General features: G+C 31.4%; 1 protein-coding gene across 7 annotated transcripts in view; it reads right to left on the reverse strand.

Moving 5' to 3' along the window:
- LOC113394834 (brain tumor protein) overlaps nt 1–19,208 on the reverse strand; it is a 465,726-nt gene that overhangs the window by 30,262 nt on the left and 416,256 nt on the right. For 2 of the 7 annotated variants that reach the window (XM_026632265.2, XM_026632261.2), the window contains one exon: nt 15,972–16,023. The exons of the other annotated variants lie outside the window; for them this stretch is intronic. The gene's annotated coding sequence lies outside the window, so the exon portion shown is untranslated. The remainder of the gene's footprint in view (nt 1–15,971; nt 16,024–19,208) is intronic. 7 annotated transcript variants of the gene reach the window in all.

Raw genomic sequence — 19,208 nt, forward strand, 5'->3', positions numbered from 1 at the left:
TAATAAACTCGAAACTGACAGCAGAACACGAGCGTGAAATGGCAGGATGTGATATATAATAATGACTGTAATAATTATAAAATTCAAAGGACACACGTATCAAAATCGCGTATCACTGCGCGTCGGTTGTCACCATTTCACGAGTGATATACGAAGTGGATACCTACAGAATCGCATTGCGGTAAGTTTCCTTACGATTATTTGCTCCTTAAGCGCTCGAAAGCTACAGTACTTGGCCGGATTTAAACCCGCTCTTGGAACTAGCTAAGAACCAAGTATTATATTTAGATTAGAATATAAATCATAAAAGTTTATCCACTTTAAAGCAATTAACACTCAACAATTCTGTGTATTTCTTAATCGTGACATTTATCTAAGTAATTAGATGAATGAAAAAGTTTTAGTAAATAACCCACTTAGCGAGCTATGCGCTGCATTGCGGGTGCACGCAAAGCAATTTGTGCTCTTGTAGGAACCTCTAATCACCTGGTACGAGTTATGTACAATTGTAATGGCCTATTTAATGTATTTCACTTGGTTTTTTTTTGTTTAATTTGTTTATTTAAAGTTATTTCAAAATATTACATAAGTCAAAAATATAACTGAAAGTAAAATTTTGTAATAAACGATTATTCAAGTAATTTGATCTCATTAATAACTGGCTGAGGTGAAAAATCGATCCACATATAAAATAATATGTAAAACAAATGAAAAATTAACTATTTTTGTTCTGAAGTTGCTTTTCAACCTAAAACATGACAATTGACAGAATTTTATCATAATTATGACGATAAAATAAATACTATCTTAATTTAATTTAAAAAAAAAAAGCGGATACTTAAATGACCCATATTATATGCAATATTAATTACAATCAGTAATCATTTAAGTAACGATTAAGTATTTATTTAAACTATCAATATACTAACAATGTATTCCTATTTTGTAGAATAAAACATAAATCACTGTGATTTCCACTACAGAATCCATAACAACAATGACTTCTCATTAGTCCTTAATGTTATTTATAAACGTGTTGAACGTTGAAATATAACATCATTCATTCATTAATCTCAACCGAAGGACGTCCATTGCTGGGCATAGGCCTCCCCCAAAGATCGCCACAACGACCGGTCTTGTGCAGCCCGCAAACAGCGGCTTCCCGCGACCTTCACCAGGTCGTCGGACCACCTTGTGGGGGGCCTACCCACATATTCACATATATATAAATATAACATAAGATTAAGAAAATATAATCTTAGTTTGATTAATTAGTAAAATCGATCATTGTTATTATAATATCTATGTCATTGTAAACGAAGGATAAACAAATACTCATTTAGCACTGCAATGCGGGTTGGAACGCGCACGCAAGCCGCTTTCTGCTCCACGATCCACTAATCACAGGGTTTTGACATGCCACGATGCAAGGATATATACAATTTACCATATATATTTCATATAATAACCATTTGAACACACTAGTAGGTATCGCGTGTCCAAATTTTCCCGATTTTTTATTATACTAAAAATGATATAAGTCTGATTCTCCTTTAATAATGAATACTACAAACTCGACGTCGCTTTTGAACGGTCTCATATTACGAATAATATTGATCTGTGTTTCAGCCAACTAGTGTTGGAAATCATGATATCGTTTTATGTCCAGTCACTAGTGGTTAGTGTGTTCTGATAATTTTACCGGAACTCGCGTCTTTGTCAGTCCTTTGAATTTTTTTTTCTTGATGTTTACAGGATATATGTTTATTAATAACTGAAATGTGATTTTCTAACGGAATCACTTTTTATATATATATTAATATTGATGTACAAATTTTGTCAACGATATTATTTTTCTGTATTGACAAAAATACTTATTTTTAAGAAGTAAGTGTATGCTAACAATAATTCCTTGATCACACAATATATTAACAAGCGATTCTAATTATTTTAGAATGTAAATATAAATTTATAAATACAATCTTATAACGTATATATTCTTAACAAACAACTACTCGCAGCAGGTACCACCCACTCATCAGATATTCTACCGCAAAAACAGCAGTACTCAATATTGTTGTGTTACGGTTTGAAGGTTGAGTGAGCCAGTGTAACAACGCCATTGTCTATGGGCGGTGTTGACCACCATCAGGTGGCCCATTTGCTCGTCCGCCTACCGATATCATAAAAAAATTAACTAAACGTCCTATTTCTGAGCCTAAACAGAAGCTTTTAATCATTACGAAATCTTATAACTATATAAAGATCACCGATCAATCCGCGATTGATATATCGAGGGAATCGATTTTACCATTGCAAACAATACAATCAAACGAATCATGATCGCATGTGATTCGATCGAATCTATCCGTTTGTTAGTTAAATAGAACACTCTGATGCTACGTCGATGCCTTTTGTATTCGAATCTTGAGCAACCGATGTCAAAACGTCTCGAATGACACAGCGATAATGTACTTGCAGTGATGTGTTTGTTAAATATAACGATTGATTGATTTAAGAAACGATTTGTATTTGAATTCGAATTGTGTAAATATTAATTGAAAGTGTTCGATGATGGTTCGGATGTATTGAAATACTAGAATATTGTGAGTGTTGTTTAAAACATAAACAAATCCTAACTTATGCAACAGCGAAGCGTCGATATATTTGAAATTAACTTCGATATATATTTTCCCTAGCACGAGATAATTAAGTCTCCTACTAATGTTTGGGATGAATTTAGAATTTTTAATTAAAAACTGTCTTATCATTCTGTTGATACATACAGACGGATAAATAATAAATTTTGGTACTGAGTGGGATTTAACAAACGACAAAGATTTATCGGCTACAAGCTAGACTTAACTAAAGCTGTTGAGGCTATTTCGTATCAGGCATATTAACTTTTCTAAAGACAAAGGTTAAATGAGGGATGAAAATTTTTTTGGATTTTTTCTAAGTTAGAAATATAGGAAACTAAAGCTTCTGTTTCTAAGTAAAACGTTATATTTTTTTAAATGTGGTATCCCACGCGGTACACGGTTTGTAAACATAATCATTTTTCATCTAGTTTTACACGCTACTTCTTGTACGTTGAAAATAGGTACTATGCTAGAAGCTTTCATACAAGTCCCAATAACTGGAACAAATGCTATAAACGACATCGCATTAGTTTCGATATAATTTTTGCAAAAAAATTTATATCATCATAAATATGGAATTCGAAAAGCAATCCTGCCCCACCCTATTAGATAACAATAGTAGGCATGTGTGAATGCACCTTTACAATATGAGTGACTTGTATAAATGATTCTTCGCATCTGCAATACTTATTTCTTATTCACGAGTAATGTCAGCTTTACGATTCGGTATCTCGTCGGATTCTCCGTTATTAATTCTATAAATCAATTTATTACATATACAATTGATAATGAACATTATTTATATTTACATAAGGACGAAATTAAGTTGCTGTATATTTATTTTTAATTATATTTAATTAGGTTTTGGTATTTAAAATGTGGCTCTGTGTGTGTGTGTGTTGTTTAAGCACTTACGTATGTACTTATGTAATATATTTTAGTGATGCAAGTCGTTAGGATCGTGCTTTAAAAGCTTGTACGTTCTGATTACCAGCTTTATCTGTCAGAATGTATCTATTATAATCGCGAGTACGTAGCATGCTAATCAATATTAGACTGATATATTTAACTTAAACTATATATTATGTTGAAACATTTAAAATAGTAGTATCTATTTACAGGCTTTTAAATGGCCCACAGGTGGGCAACGTCTGAGAAGGTTTCTGCTCCAATTCGCATTGTTGGATAGACATGTATCTGAATATCATCCGACATTTGCAATTATCCTACTGATGTTTTACTTCACAGTGAACGCTACTGAATTTTGAGACCGAGTTTAAACGCACAATCTTCGTTTGAAGTTCACGAGTTATAACCACTGGGACGCATTCTTAAATGTTGATATATTTCATTATAGTGGAATATTTTCTACGTTTTATGTTATAAATTTAATAGTTGAAACGACTTCATGATCTTATTAAACGTTCTTAATTTTAAAGAATCGTTTTCGAGCCGTTAGATGCAGGTGTGTACTGGGGTTCAGGGTCTGTACGCAATTATTTTGACTAAAACTTAAGGCTATAACGCTCAATATACAGGGACATAAATGCTAATGTGGAATAAGGGGAAGATTACGGTCGATTGTATTATAGTCTTTGATATGAAAGACATAAGAGTTAAAATACAAGAATGTTAATATTGAAATTTATCGCAGTTGAAAACAATTGAAGGTGGTCGTATGTTATACGGGAAAACTTAGACGCCATAATTTATTTACAATTTGATATAATTGTTCTTAGGTTACTTACTTATAAAAATGAATGTTTTTATTCAGTAAGTTTTGACTTTATAGATCTTTCACATAAGACCTTACGTAAATGTCATAGTTATATATATTTTTTTCTATAATATAACCATAAAACCTTTGCCACGCTGGTTCTGTATCTATAATGATAATCCTTGAAAAAATAATATTATATTTCAAAGTATTGATCTTTCTATAACTGAGTTGATGATGGTGTACACGCAAAAGGCTGTGTTACCAGTTATATAAAATTAAATAAATGTGAAAATATGCTAATATAATTCAATAAGACTTATTGTTTTTACATTTAATGCTCAAGCGATTAAAAGAAAATATCAATTAGGAGATATCGACATTATGTTTGCACAACACTATCTCGCACGCCACTAGACCTATATCGATAACATTTACTGATATGTTCGTTCGTTAAAAATCAATACGTAAGTTAGCATGAAAATACAGAGTTTAACATTTAGATATGATAAAAAAAATATTTTCACGGATCCGATAGCTTTAATTACGACATTTACGTTTTACTAGTCTCGAAAGGAATAATGTAATATCGTGTATGTGATTATTAGCTTTAATTAAGAGAGGTGAAAATATGTTTAAAAATAGATATGTAATTAATTTCCATCTTACTAATATTTTCATGTATTCCTGACAAGCTGGCCAATTTAAACAGATATTACGCAATGGAAACTGCACAAGTTTTTGCGAACACAGATCTATCTAGTCTTATTATAGGCACTTAGTAGATGGTGAGCCAGTGTAATTACAGATACAAGGACGTAACATCCGATCTCCTAAGCTTGGTGGTGCATTGCAAATCTAATATTTCTATCAAAGCCAATGTCTAAAAGCAGTGGCGAGCGCTCACCATCAGGTTGCGTTTTTAGGCATGAGAATGTCGAAACTGTCAACTTCCAAACGTCGGGCTGCTGCTGATTTAAACCTTTATGAGATTTGGTTCGGGTCGACCCTGAGATCGGACGCAGGACGTCAAGATCTTATACGCAAATCGATCAATGTTATAAAATACAATAATAATTAAATGTAACGGTAAATGAGTTTAGGATATATTGTTGGCTCGGATGTTTATGATAGACTTACGACAAAATAATGTCAGTATATAATACATGTTAGTCCGCGTAAAATACACAACTAATATTAAACCTATCTCATTCGTATGCATGAAAATTACAACAGCATCTGATTTAACTTATTATGTTAATATGTTAGTTACTAATATTATAGCTTGAACATTTAAATGTTTCCAACTTTGTAAGTAAGTAGATTATCTCCTGGAAAAAGGACATAGCTGTATATATTTTTGAATTCACAAACAAATAGCTGTATTTTAATGTAGACTGGGAAATTCTCTATTGCCTGGTGATTGTTTGTAATAGCATTTTTATAAATGTATGTTCCGAGGGGTAATGGAACAAATGATCGCCCAAGTATTATTAAATAGGACGTGTGCACACGTCACGTAAATTCTGATAAAACTACCTGGATATATATTTCAAGAACTAATTTTCTGAATCTGAATTTTTCAAACGATTTTTAAACATTATTGTAATATCTCTGAAACCCAGGGTCAAGGTTCTCAAATAAAAGACGATGATTTGCAATCAGACCTAACCAAAATCGGATTGTCGCAAGTAATTCATTCGGCGAAGTTTTAGGACGAAAAGCCAATAAAACGTTAAGGGATTAAGTCGGAACTTTGGTTCGGGTTTACTGGATCGATTGTACTGTGTGTTCTTTGTTTTGTCCTAAATATACCAAGAATTTTCATCGTACAAAGTTATTCCAATGTTGGTTCAAATGTTGGAGATCACCTCAAAGCAATATTGTCAATGTGTGATTGTATACCATCATATATATATTTTTTATAGATATATTTTGATAAATATAAGGTAAAGGCAATGTAGCATAATGAGGTAAAAGAGGTTATATATATATATATATAAAACGATAATATTATTCTGTCTCATGTTTGAGAGCTGTCATTCATGTTTCAGAGCACTTAAAGCAACGCTGTACGGTTACCTAAAATTGTGCTTTTACAATTTTTTATAGTTTAACAGAAGTATTTTATACGGGGCATTTGGGTTGGTCGGACTTTTAAAGAGAACACTTGTACTGCCAGCTATAAAACTAAAAGCGACTCACACATTAACTGATTAAATTGAAACAGGATTGCAAAGATAAAACGAAAATAGTTGATTTTTTATAACTTGTCATTTGGAGTAACAACAAAAGTATTATGATGTATTTATGAAACTGTGTTTTATTTTTTAGTATCTGTGACGATAACGATTTTAATTATCTGTATTTATATTATATCTGTATTTACATTTTGGTCGTTGTTAACCGCGTAATGATGAATGAGAATGCTTTTTCGTTTTATGAAGACGAAAATAAAAATACCCGATTCTTCTCTAAGATCAGAATAATGATCTAATATTTTTCTTTATTTGTATAACAAAGTTATTTACGTGCTATTAAGGGGTTTTTAGAGATCTGTGCGTATATTTAATTTAGAAGACAGGTCGGCATAATCATGTTTGATCTTCGTGTAATAATATATTTTTTTTTTATTCTAAAGGAGCATTCAGAAAGAATCTTGAATATAACGATCTTGTAATCTAAAAAGACTTGAAAAGCTTTTATATGAAATAAATTGATTTTTTATTCCAAGTGGGTATTCATGTAAATACAAGATTGTGACGTTTATTTCAATTTAAAAATTGTGTATTTATGTTAACAAACAATGTTTTGAACTTGAGTAAACTAACATTTTTAAAATTGCTTTAGAATGATTTCAGATTTTGAAAGCAATCCATTCATAAATATTTTAAACAAGAAAGGAAACTTTTCGTTCACTATTTCTTTTAAGTATATTTAAGCACGATGTATTTTTATTGTATGTATACTGGTCTTCCTTATAAGAAACGGCATAAAATAAAATTATAAATAAAAGAAAAATCTGTCAAAGTCATAACAGGTATTTCCTCGGAAATTCAATTTCTACATCAAATTCGCCGCCGGCAATAACTGAAGAATTTGAAAATCAACTCGCCGACATTGAAGAAACGCACAAAGAAATACGGCTTTGTGGAAATCTATTGGCAATACTCGAAAATACGTGTTCAATCAATCATTTTAGATCATCCATCAACAATTCAGAACGTTCAACAAGTAAAACAAAACTGTTATCGTAGCAGCCCTGACTCTCAGTCACAATGGCAACACCCTTCAAAATACGTTGTGTGCGTCACTCTCGTTAGTGTGTGTGGCGAGCCGTGTCTTTATTTACGCGGTGTAAAGACGGTTACACACGTAACGGATCGTTTTACATGTCAGTAATTATGTTTAACATTGTTTTTAATGAAAGGTGGTTTTAAAGTGTTCTTTTTTTTTGTCATAAACTGTTTTTTTGCGTACTAATAATATTATTACAAAGTTTCTTTTGTAAGCCTCTATATTATAAAAAAATGACGTATACATCGTGTTATATATTTTATGTCTTTGTATGTTATTTTACATTCGTAGTTTTTTACGATCATTTAAATAACAATTTATAAGGTTAGACTTTCGTTTGTAAAAATAAGCTGTAATCAACGAATCAATGCAGGAGTTAAGTTAAATATGTCTTTTTACGACACGCGTTGCAAAAACCGCCCCACCCCGTGTGGAGCCGGTTTAAGCCACTCGTTTGTTAGGGCTGGCAGATGTGGGAGCTCGCAGCTGTCATGCCCCTCGAGCTATAAAGTATTGTATAGTTTTATATAATATGGCACGCGCTTTCACTAAATTATGCATTATTATTATGCTCTTAAATACTTTGTATCGGGTGCAGTTGCTATGTCGCGGCGACACGGTTACTGAGTTTTGAATCAGGGACATATGATATGTTCGTGAACGCGTCATCGGTGTCGGGTCGCTTTATTTACATCGGGACGGATTGTTTTTTTTTTTTTTCTTTAGCTTCCAAGTGAATTAATTAAAATCGTATCCGTGATGATTGTGAATTCCTTTTTAATTTTGAAAATGGAAATGGTTCTCTGAACATTCAATGCTGTTATTTTGATTAGTTTTACTGAGGTTCGTCTAGAGATTTCGACGTGTTACGTGGAAATGTAACGGTAAATGAGTTTAGGATATATCGTTGGCTCGGATGTTTATGATAGACTTACGACAAAATAATGTCAGTATATAAAACATGTTAGTCCGCGCAAAATACACAACTAATATTAAACCTATCTCATTTGTATGCATGAAAATTACAACAGCATCTGATTTAACTTTGACATCATTATTCCTTGCCTCATTTTGCTATTTATTTTGAGAGTTCTCTAGAAACTCAAACCGAGTACGTGACGAACGTTATGTCTCTTTCTCTCACTACCGGTTCATTATGTCTATCCTTGTCCAACATACACGGCACATCCAAAACAAAGTGCAACCCTCCATCACACGGATACAGCGTGTGTACGTGGACATAAATTTTATTAATGTAACCACTTCATCTCTTGTGTTCCGCCTTTATACAGAAATTAGCTTTCTAAGCCTCTGTAGACTATTATATTTGAAAAATGGATATATTTAAAAGTAATAGCAAAGCTATATCAATACTTAAGAAGAAAATTTTGCTTATCGGAAAGTTGCAATGGAACTATTTTAGTTATATTGAATAATAAAATTAAATTGCGTTATTGTAAGTTCGATTTTTGTAAAACATTATTTTTACAGACTTGTGATAAATTGTACGACGAGTAACAATGATTAACAATGGTTTCAAAAGGAAATTATGATTTTCTTTCATAACGTTTTCACAGATTAAAAATGTCAATTGCGAAAGTCTTTCTACATAGAATAGTTCTCTCTAAAGTATTGAAATAATTAAATTTCGTGTAAATTGTTTGAATAAGAACTTATTAAATGACATTAAAGATTAAGATATAAGCTATCGTGGGACGTAAAATTAGATATATATTAACTGGATAGTTTATATATTTGAACCCGTTAATCTCATAAACTACGAATCCGATTTCAGTAATACTTTCTGCGTTAGATAGTCCGTTTATTGCGGAAGGTCACATGTTACATAAGTTTACGCTACAATACTTACGAGAACTGTTGCCATTATGGTCAACCAGTATAGCGAAGTATATGAAACAGGTATACATATATAATTTCAGTTAAATACAGATGAAACTGCAATGATTTCAAACGTTTGTCTGTAAATGATCTACCGCGTATTCTTATTTTGAAAAATCAAATCGAATTCCTTTTATCAATAAAAAACTGTTTCAATTATTGAGTTTATAAATTTAACACTTAACGGATCGGAAAATAAAATACCTGAGAGGAACAGGCGAAAGAAACTCATCGATTTTTTTTTATGTATATATATTAAGTATCAAGAATAAATAGCCAGGAGGCGATCGTATCATTTCCAATGTGTCTTCAACTATGAATTCACTAATTGTATGATACCCCTTTGCACACAAGCGTTCTTTAACTTTACTTTAATAATTTGGTAGTCTGTTCTAGAAAGTTCTCGTCTCTTTTTCATTATTATTGTTTAATTTTATTCGTATGTACACTTACTATAGAAATAATGGCTGTTATATAAATAATGTTTTATCTGTAACATAACATAACAGTTCCATATAATTGTTCAAACAGAGGAATAATCTCTTTCCCATCAAATACAGATTGAATCACGGAGGCATTATTATTTTACATTTCTGATAACTTCTAAATCACACCAAAATATATAATAAATTCTTCAACACCTCTATCCTTATATCTTAATCTTGTATTAAATACAGTTTTGTTATTTTAGACGCTGTGCGTAAGCAATATCAAAATATGTACTCTACTGTATATATATATAAAGGATATATTCTAGTTTTTAATTAAATTAAACCTCAGGGTCGTAACAAATTGATACACAAATGCATTGATCGTTGTTCGGTAGTTGAATAAAATAGTAGACAGTGTAGCTATAAATCTCTATACCCAATCATTATAGCAAATATTTGATTTCCGATTGATTTTTTAACTCATTTATATTCATATAATTAAAGATTATTAAATTTCTTATATATTAATAGTGTAAGCCGATTGTCCCAGTGATTATGGGACGATAGTTGCACATAAAAAATCGGTTATGGTCTCATTTTGAAGAGCCAGCCGTATATGTGCAGAAAATTAAAGAGGATTCTTGTTTGTTACGATTGAACAAAGAATTAATTTTAAAGAGCGGAGTTACTAGCCGGTTAGAGAGCCGTACTACGGCTGTGTAAGAAAAAAAAAAAGGAAACACGTTAAAAAATATAACTAAATCGTTTTTTTTATGTTATTTAAAAGTTTCGTTTCGAAACCTATGACAGGTTTTGCTTTGATTTCATTTTGGCACCAAATGTAGATGAGTGACTTGCAGTTTACAATGAAACAAAAAAATATTTTGAATAAACGCGAAGTTTTGAAGTAGAACCAATAGTTATCATTTAATACGTTTAAAGTTTATTAAATATTTTCATTTTAATATAATAGTTAGTTAGTATTAATATTTAAATATAATAGTTAGGTAGTTAGTTAGTTAAATATAATAGTTTAATGTGAAAATTCAACGCAACATTGATATAGATTAGACGTGGGTGCCAGAGGGTCTACGTTCGATTTTTCGACCCTCCCTACCCTATTTGACTTATATACCTAATATCACTCACGTACGGACAGGACGGACGTCGCACCCTACTATCGTGTTACAATCGATATGGACGGACTTGTAAACATACATAACATATATTATTATATATATATGTCTGTTAACATGCGTCAAACATTCAGTTATTAAGTGTGGAATCGTTATATTTACGTTACGTTTCAATAGTTTCTATAAGGTTTACAAACTAGAGTATTTTCGTAAATGACTAAGTCACCCTTGGAAGGAAAGTGACGTGACGTCAGCCTATAACCCTTGTAATTTACACCCTTTTTATTTTAAAGCTGTTAACAAACGCACAAAGTTTTAATCATTAAAAGGTATTAATGCTATTGCTAAAAAACCCTTAATTTAAACCTTATTTAGTTGATTTTATGAAGCATTTATAAAAAATATCACGTGAATTTAATGTAACGAAATCTATGTAAGTATGTATGTTTTCATCTGTCATAAAAGCCGTCAAATCAGTATTATCACTTAAATACGAAGCTAATGATATATGTACCTAGTATTATTATTGACTTTTGTTAGGTTAAATATATTTCTTACAATCGATGCGGTAAATATGTTTATTTTAATTCACAAGTCAAACTAATACAGAATGCTCTTTTCTTTGTAATCTATTAACTAAGTTTAGTTTAATTTAAATCGCAGTCAGTTTAATGACACGCGACAAATCGTCTAATTCCCTTTCGTCGTCGGCCATTTTAAATCTCGAAATGTCATTTTTCGCGCCTTTTTGACGTTATTGTGCGTTTCGTTGCGCGTAATGTGCGATTTGTCGGTCCTTTGTTAGTTGAGTTCCGTTTTACGCTGAAACATTTTTGCTTAGTCAGCCATCAAGAAGTACGCTTGTTGTCAAGCGAGTAAGCGAGACGTTTAAATGTTTTGAGAAATTAATGACTCATTCTAATTTAATGTAATGTAGCCACGTGATAATGTTCCTTCGTTTCTGTTTAAATACAAAAATAACTATTATATACATCTATTTTGGTTTATTTATATATAGGTATATTAATTTGAAGTATCATTATAGAAATTGTGATATTAGCGAGGAGGGAAACGAAATAAATTGACTGGGTTTTTTTTTGTTCTTTAAATATATAACAACAACAGTTCATTAATGTTTTACTGCCCTTAATTCTTAAGGAGAAGTTATGTACTGTAGTAGAAGACTCGTGGTCTCAGACACAAGAGTGACTTAATATTTTTAAAAACACAAAATTAGCAATTATGAAAGAAACAATTTTTGTTCTTTAGTCAATATAAAATGTTTAGTGTAGTCAATGGCATAAATTTTTAATCCACGTTTATTTTTAACACAGTACGAAATTGTATTATTATAACAATTGAACCCTAAATTCCCCTTTAGAAAGCTAACAAACGAAAGGATTACTCAATTCATTCCCTGTAATCTATACTCCCTTTATAGTTCTATCTCTTTCACTTGCAATGAATTTGATGGATGCGAGAGAGGGATAAGGTAGTTATTATGTCGGGTTAAATTGGTTTCGGTCACCCTTCACAATTGCAAAGCAAATTCGTATGACACGTGCCAGACAGAGGACAAAGCCACGCAAATGAATATTGCGTCCGTAGATCTGTTGGATGCATTTACTTATGGGCAAGAGATTATTGTATATTTGTTATCGCTATTGTTGTATTTTTAATTCAGAGGTCGCCACATGTCGCCGTGATGGCAACACTTTATCAAAATATAATGTTGCCAGTAGGCATTATCTAAACGTAATTTCTACTTAGATGTGATGTTTTTAAAAATGTCATTAGATGAAACGAAATTCATTTAAATTGTCATCAATCTAATAATAATTTCGTAATAATTAATACTCATGATTATATAAATTTTAATTAAGTTTATTTATAATTTCGTTTATATAGAATTTAAATTTATTATTAATTAGTTCTAATAAGTACAGTATTATGTACATCGGATAATTAAATATTATTTTATTAATCATATTCGGAGTTACGAAGCGTGACATATCATTAAACATGAACTACGTATTCCAAATGATAAACCCAGTTTATAATTTAGTTAATGATTTTAGATATTAATTATTAATATGAAAATTATTACACGCTTCGAATGTGATATTTTAACGCTTGAAATGTTTATATGCGTGTGTTCATATAGTAAATGTAATTTTATAACGATATTATATCTCATTTAAGGAATTACTAATACACATCTTATAATAACATTTCTTGATTGGTTTTTAAAGCAGTTTGACAGAGTTGTAGTTATGTAATACTAATATGTCACGGTAGCACACGAAAGCGACCCCGTGGCGTCCACCAAAGAGGGTCAGGGTTACCGATGGTTTTTAGTGGGTATTCCGGTATACTAGGGCGCATTAGGAGCCCTGAGCATCGGCGAGTCCCATATCCCCCCCCCCCTTTCTTCAAAATGTAATAGCAATATCATTTATTAATAATATTTTGTAAATAAAATAATGTTAAATTAGGTAATTTTTATGTATGGGTTGAAGTTGGCGTTTTAAACTAATTCCCAAGGAGACTGGTTCTTTAAATAATAACATTTGGCAACATCGCCACCCACGTTACATAAACAGATGCGCAGAACATTTTATTTTCATTACATTTACATGTTCGTAATCGTAAGCATCGGGTCACGCGGCTCCCCGAGGACTACTGAACTCCTAGTCAACTGTGCAATCTCATCTTAAATCTAATCATCCGAAAATAGTCTCTATTACAATGTCACAAGGTTTAGCATTTAGAGTAAGTTCTGTAAGCGTGCTTTGATTACGTAATTTCTTCCTGAATATGGATTTGGAGACGGATCGCCTTTGCAAGGGAGTTTGTAACGAACTAATACGGGAAATGCATCATAAACAGAATACCCAGTGCTGCCAGATTGAATACAAATGAATAATAACATTTATATAAAACGAATTATACGACAACAATATTCGAAAATCGTATTTTGTTTCGCTAGTCTTCAGTATAAAGGCCGTCAAACACCTAACTAATATATATTATATTACGATATATTTTCTATATTAATTTATCGCACACGAAGCTATGATTTTTTTATGTCGTCACCAACGTATATCGTAATTAATATTATTGCATATTAATATATATTATAGTCTAGCGAGACTTGTTGAACTCATAATAAATGTATTTTGAAATGAAAACACCTTTATTGCAAGACGCGTGTTAACTCTAAAGCCGACTTTCAATGAAATGAATGCGAAATATGTATAATAGTATCGTCTGCGTGTGTGGTAAGCCTGCTATAATATATATATTAATCAAATCAAAATATACTTTATTCAAGTAGGCATTTACAAGAACTATTTAAAGTAAAGCAACCACCGGTTCGGAATGTAGTTTCTACCGAGAAGAACCGGCAAGAAACTCTTACTACTCTTTTTCAACATCTAAAAATACAGTCATGTTAGTTAAACACAATTGTATATGTATGTTATGTCTCCTGCCTGGATGTATATTCATCTATATATTAATTAATTATTATATATATATATATCTAGGTGTTAGGCGAGATTAACGGACTTCAACCTTAGAAAAACAAATTTGAAATGTTATAGTTTGTGCATTATTTTTTATATTAAAAACATACGAGAGCCATCGCAGTCGAAGGCTTTTTCTCTATCTACATATTTCAAAATTCGAATTCCAATAATGAATCGTAGAGCCTTTTATGCTTTTATACAACAGATAGAACAGTGACATTTCGAATAGTTAAAACAAAAATACATTCCATTGATTTTAAAGGTTTTTCGTTCTGATTTCATACTACGTAATGCAAGTGAGCCGGTGGCCCAGGGGTCAAAATCCGTGCATCTTATCCGACGATTGCCGGTTCAAACCCAGGCAAAAGACTTTACATTTTGATGTGCTTAATATTTGTTTGTTATTCGTCTCGTATTCGGCGGTGAAGGAAAGCATCGTGAAGAATCTGCACGTGTCCAATTTAAGTGAAAATCAGCCACATGTATATCCACCAAACCGAATTGGAGTTGCGTAGTGGAATAAGCTCCAACCTCTTCAAATGAAGGATTTAGCTCAGCAGTGGTATAACTACAGGCTGTTATAGAAAGATAGATACTTAGATACCTATTATATATATAGTAGATATCCAACATAGCCCACTTTGCTATAAACTACCTATAGGCTGAATATAAGGGATAAAAAGATTCAACGTCGCATTATCGGCGAGAACATTAATTCACTGCCTCCACATATAATGGGGTTTGATACAAGATAGGAGATATCTCTTGGATAATAGAAAAATAATATATTTAACGTTTCACTCTTGATAATTTAACGCTCCCTTTTAAAAAAAAAATACTAGATAGTTTGTAAAGAAGTATGCCTATACGTTGGGTTAATTGCTATATGAGACATATTAAGATCTCCTTTAAATCGTAATAGATTAAAAACTATTTAACGAATATATTCTTATCTTATTGAAGATCAAATTGTTTCCCAAAACTGACAAGTCCCAAAAGAGCGGAGGCCGTAAGGAGGCCGTAAGTCTTTAAGTTGTACCACAATATCCACGAGACAGAGGATTTGGAACCTTTCTTCCTACTTAATCTGTCTTTAACATATTGAATATTGGATACTTGGAACTTCGTAATTTCACATGAAACAATCTTCACTATTGAATCAGAAAAAGGTATTCCCTTGTATTTAATTTCGTTTCTTAATCATCCTACGTTCGTATACAAATTTGTTACTGACGGTCTTTCAAAGTTAATGTTCGAGTGTTTGGATTTGTTTCGAAAGGTAATTAAATAAAATAAAGCAAAAATTTCATTTCAATTACCGTCATGTCTTCGAAGTTAATAATAATTCTTGCTTGCAGATCAGCTACTTACCTGGAAAAAATTGAAATAATTGTAATTGGACACATTATTTTTTTTTATGTATATCGACACAAACATAGAAGTTACAGTCTTTGTTTATAAATTGAAAATATCTTGGTTAGCTGTAAAGCAATAAACATTGTATGTTGTTCTATTGAATAAACTACACTTTAAAATATTTAATAAATTAATGTATAAAAAATAAATACTACGAATTATTAGTATAATAAACAGGTAAACACGCAGACAAAGAATGATTTTAAGGCCACTAACTAATTAAACAGCTTCCTCAATTTAGAGATTTTTTTATACATAGAAATATATATTATTCAAATTGTATGAAATGAAATTAATTATATTAAATATTTATTTAACTATTATTACATGGGTGGTAAATAAGTATTCGATTTCCGTCTTTGATTTTTTTATTATATAAAAAAAATAATCGAAGATGAATTAATTTAAAAAAAAAAACATAAATAATATATGTATATATTTTTTTTAAATATTACGGTGTCTAAGGCTCACTTTTCACTTATGAATATTTCAGCTTTTAAGACTTAATACACACTGTATTAAGCAAAGGTGTGTTGCTCGGTAATTTAGCATTATTACAGTTAAAAAGTTTCCTGAAGTTGGGATTCGTGGAAATTGGCACTAAATAGTGGGGCGTATTGCAAGCCTCTGGCGCTGAGCCAAAAGCATCCGTCTATTTCTTTACACTTAGAAGAAAACGTAAAAGAAACGCCAATAGACGGAAAAAAAAATCTTATCTCTTACGAAACGTAAAATGTTTCACCTCATACTGAGCTTAAAAATTAGTAAACGATACGGCTTAATCTTTTAAAATATATATACCAGATAATGTCTCCAATTTACCAACAGCATAAGCATTCTATCGGGAATGTTGACGCTTTGTTTCCGTCTACAAACAGTTTGAACATTGAGAATGTATCGGATATTCCCAAAAGAGAAGCGATAAAGAATTGGTTCAAGGCTTAGGGAAGCGATATTGCGATCTTACGATTGTTTACCGATTATCGAGCATCACCATTCCCACGATTTCGAATATTTACCGTCTTTCAAGGAATTGAGCCGAAAAATTTGTTCAATAGTATTTTCATTTCATTGAAATTTTGAACAAAAATATTCTTTATATGAAACAGTGGTGTCAAATTTTGTAAAAGATCAAAAACTCCTGTCATTCATAAGATAGATAGACGAATTGCGATTTATTCGTTAAATAATACAAGAAACATTTCATTGCGAGGTTATTGAACAGGAAACAAGGCGGAATGGCGCAAACAAATTGACCGACTGTCGCCGACAGCTGGAAATAAAATCCGACTTGAATTTAGAGGCCTTTTGTAGGAAACTTGTAAAACGTAATTTGTATCCTCTAGGGTATTCCTCGGCACAAAAAGGTTTCAACGCGAATTGAAGAAAACTATGTGACAAATACAATAAATATTTTTAATGTTTATTTGTCCTCGTTATAAACAAGGTTACAAATTTGACCAACGGTGCGATTCTATAAGAAATGACCTCGCATCTCACTTATAAAATATTGACAACCGACTTACTTACTTTTACAATTATTAGTCAATATTGCATATTACATTCTGACAAGCTCGTGTTCTGCGGTGAGTTGTGAGTTTCGAGTTTCTTGTTACAGAATAGTCAAAAAGAATAACGTTTTAAATAGATTTTTTAAAATAATAACAAAATATTATCAGGAACTAAATTGTCTTCTTAGATTTAACTGTAGTCTATTCCGACAAGAGATGTAAAGCGAAATAAACAGCTTCGACATTGAATTAACGCGATATCATTGGTCGAGATCGAAACATTTATGATATTCATTATGTATTCACGAATGGTGATTTGTATGTCGGTTTAGTTATCGGAACTTGGGAGATTAATTTAAATCAGTTATGATTAGTAAAGATGCATTATCGAGAACAATCAGTACTGAATAATGAAACTGAACTATTAAAAATGACTTAGAATATATAAATCTAAGGTTTGTTTGTCTTTACTAATTCATCAACTGGAAAAGGTTATACTAAAAGTTATATGGACATTGAAAAAAAAAATCGAACAAGAAAATACTCGTATCTTATTGATGAAAGAAAATAGAACCTTCTTCGATACACTACAGCATACATACACTATGCAATAATAAAGAACTAACACGACATCAAAGAGCAACGGATAAAGGAGCATCTCAAAGAAAGATTCGCTTTAAAGTTAAAACAGTAAGACCCGACGTTTTTAAAGTACAATTTTAGAGCACGTTGCACCGTTTAGACAAACAAGAGTAAAAAGGAAACAAGAAGCGGTCGGAGTAGTTAAAACAGTAGCACTAAAGGAAATGGGTGGACAAACTAACGTGACTTCATACACCTGTTGCCATATATTGCGACCTACATTTGTATTAAATGGGAATTTACGTTAAAATCTCAATTCAGAAAGTGAATTTAGTAACATTTACTAACATAACTTTGATTTAAATTCTATTTCAGTTGACGTTACATATATTTAAAAAATATCTTGGACATTATTTGATAATAATAACTTATTCAACTAGTAAATATAAAAGGATATTACTGATATTAAAACTGATAAGTCAATCAGATTCAATATGACGACTAATGAAAGAAATAAACTAAACTAAACAAAATAAAAAGCGGTTCAGAGCGTGATCGAATGAATGTACACGATCTTGTCTCATGTAAATAGGTAGTAAAAAATAAAACGTAATGGAGTATTTAAATTCAATGTACCAGTACGGCTTTTTATTAGATTTCGCTTCATTCGACATGGCACCTGCGTTATAGGTCTCAATTGAAAGGGAAATTATAGGACAGGTAATTCTGCCATTATTTCTTGAAGATTATATTTGTTTTTTTTTTTTGTATTGACTATGTTTGCGCAGACAATCGAAGTTACCAATTTCAAGTCATTTGTCGTGATGATGAACTAGCAAGTTAGAAATAGCTATAGAATTGGATGAAACTTCAGATATTATCGTATCCTAAGTTTTATATGAATAAACAAATGGTTCTATTATCGCAATAAAAGTCTCAATAACATCTCTACTCAGGTTAGTGTTTATCGTCTTTGTTTTTGGTACTGTTTTTCAGAGATTGTTTGCTTTAAGGCGCGGCTTTGCGTCGGTCCGCGGGTGGTAAACA

This window comes from Vanessa tameamea, chromosome 22 (assembly GCF_037043105.1).
Source record: "Vanessa tameamea isolate UH-Manoa-2023 chromosome 22, ilVanTame1 primary haplotype, whole genome shotgun sequence".
Taxonomy (NCBI): Eukaryota; Metazoa; Arthropoda; class Insecta; order Lepidoptera; family Nymphalidae; genus Vanessa; species Vanessa tameamea.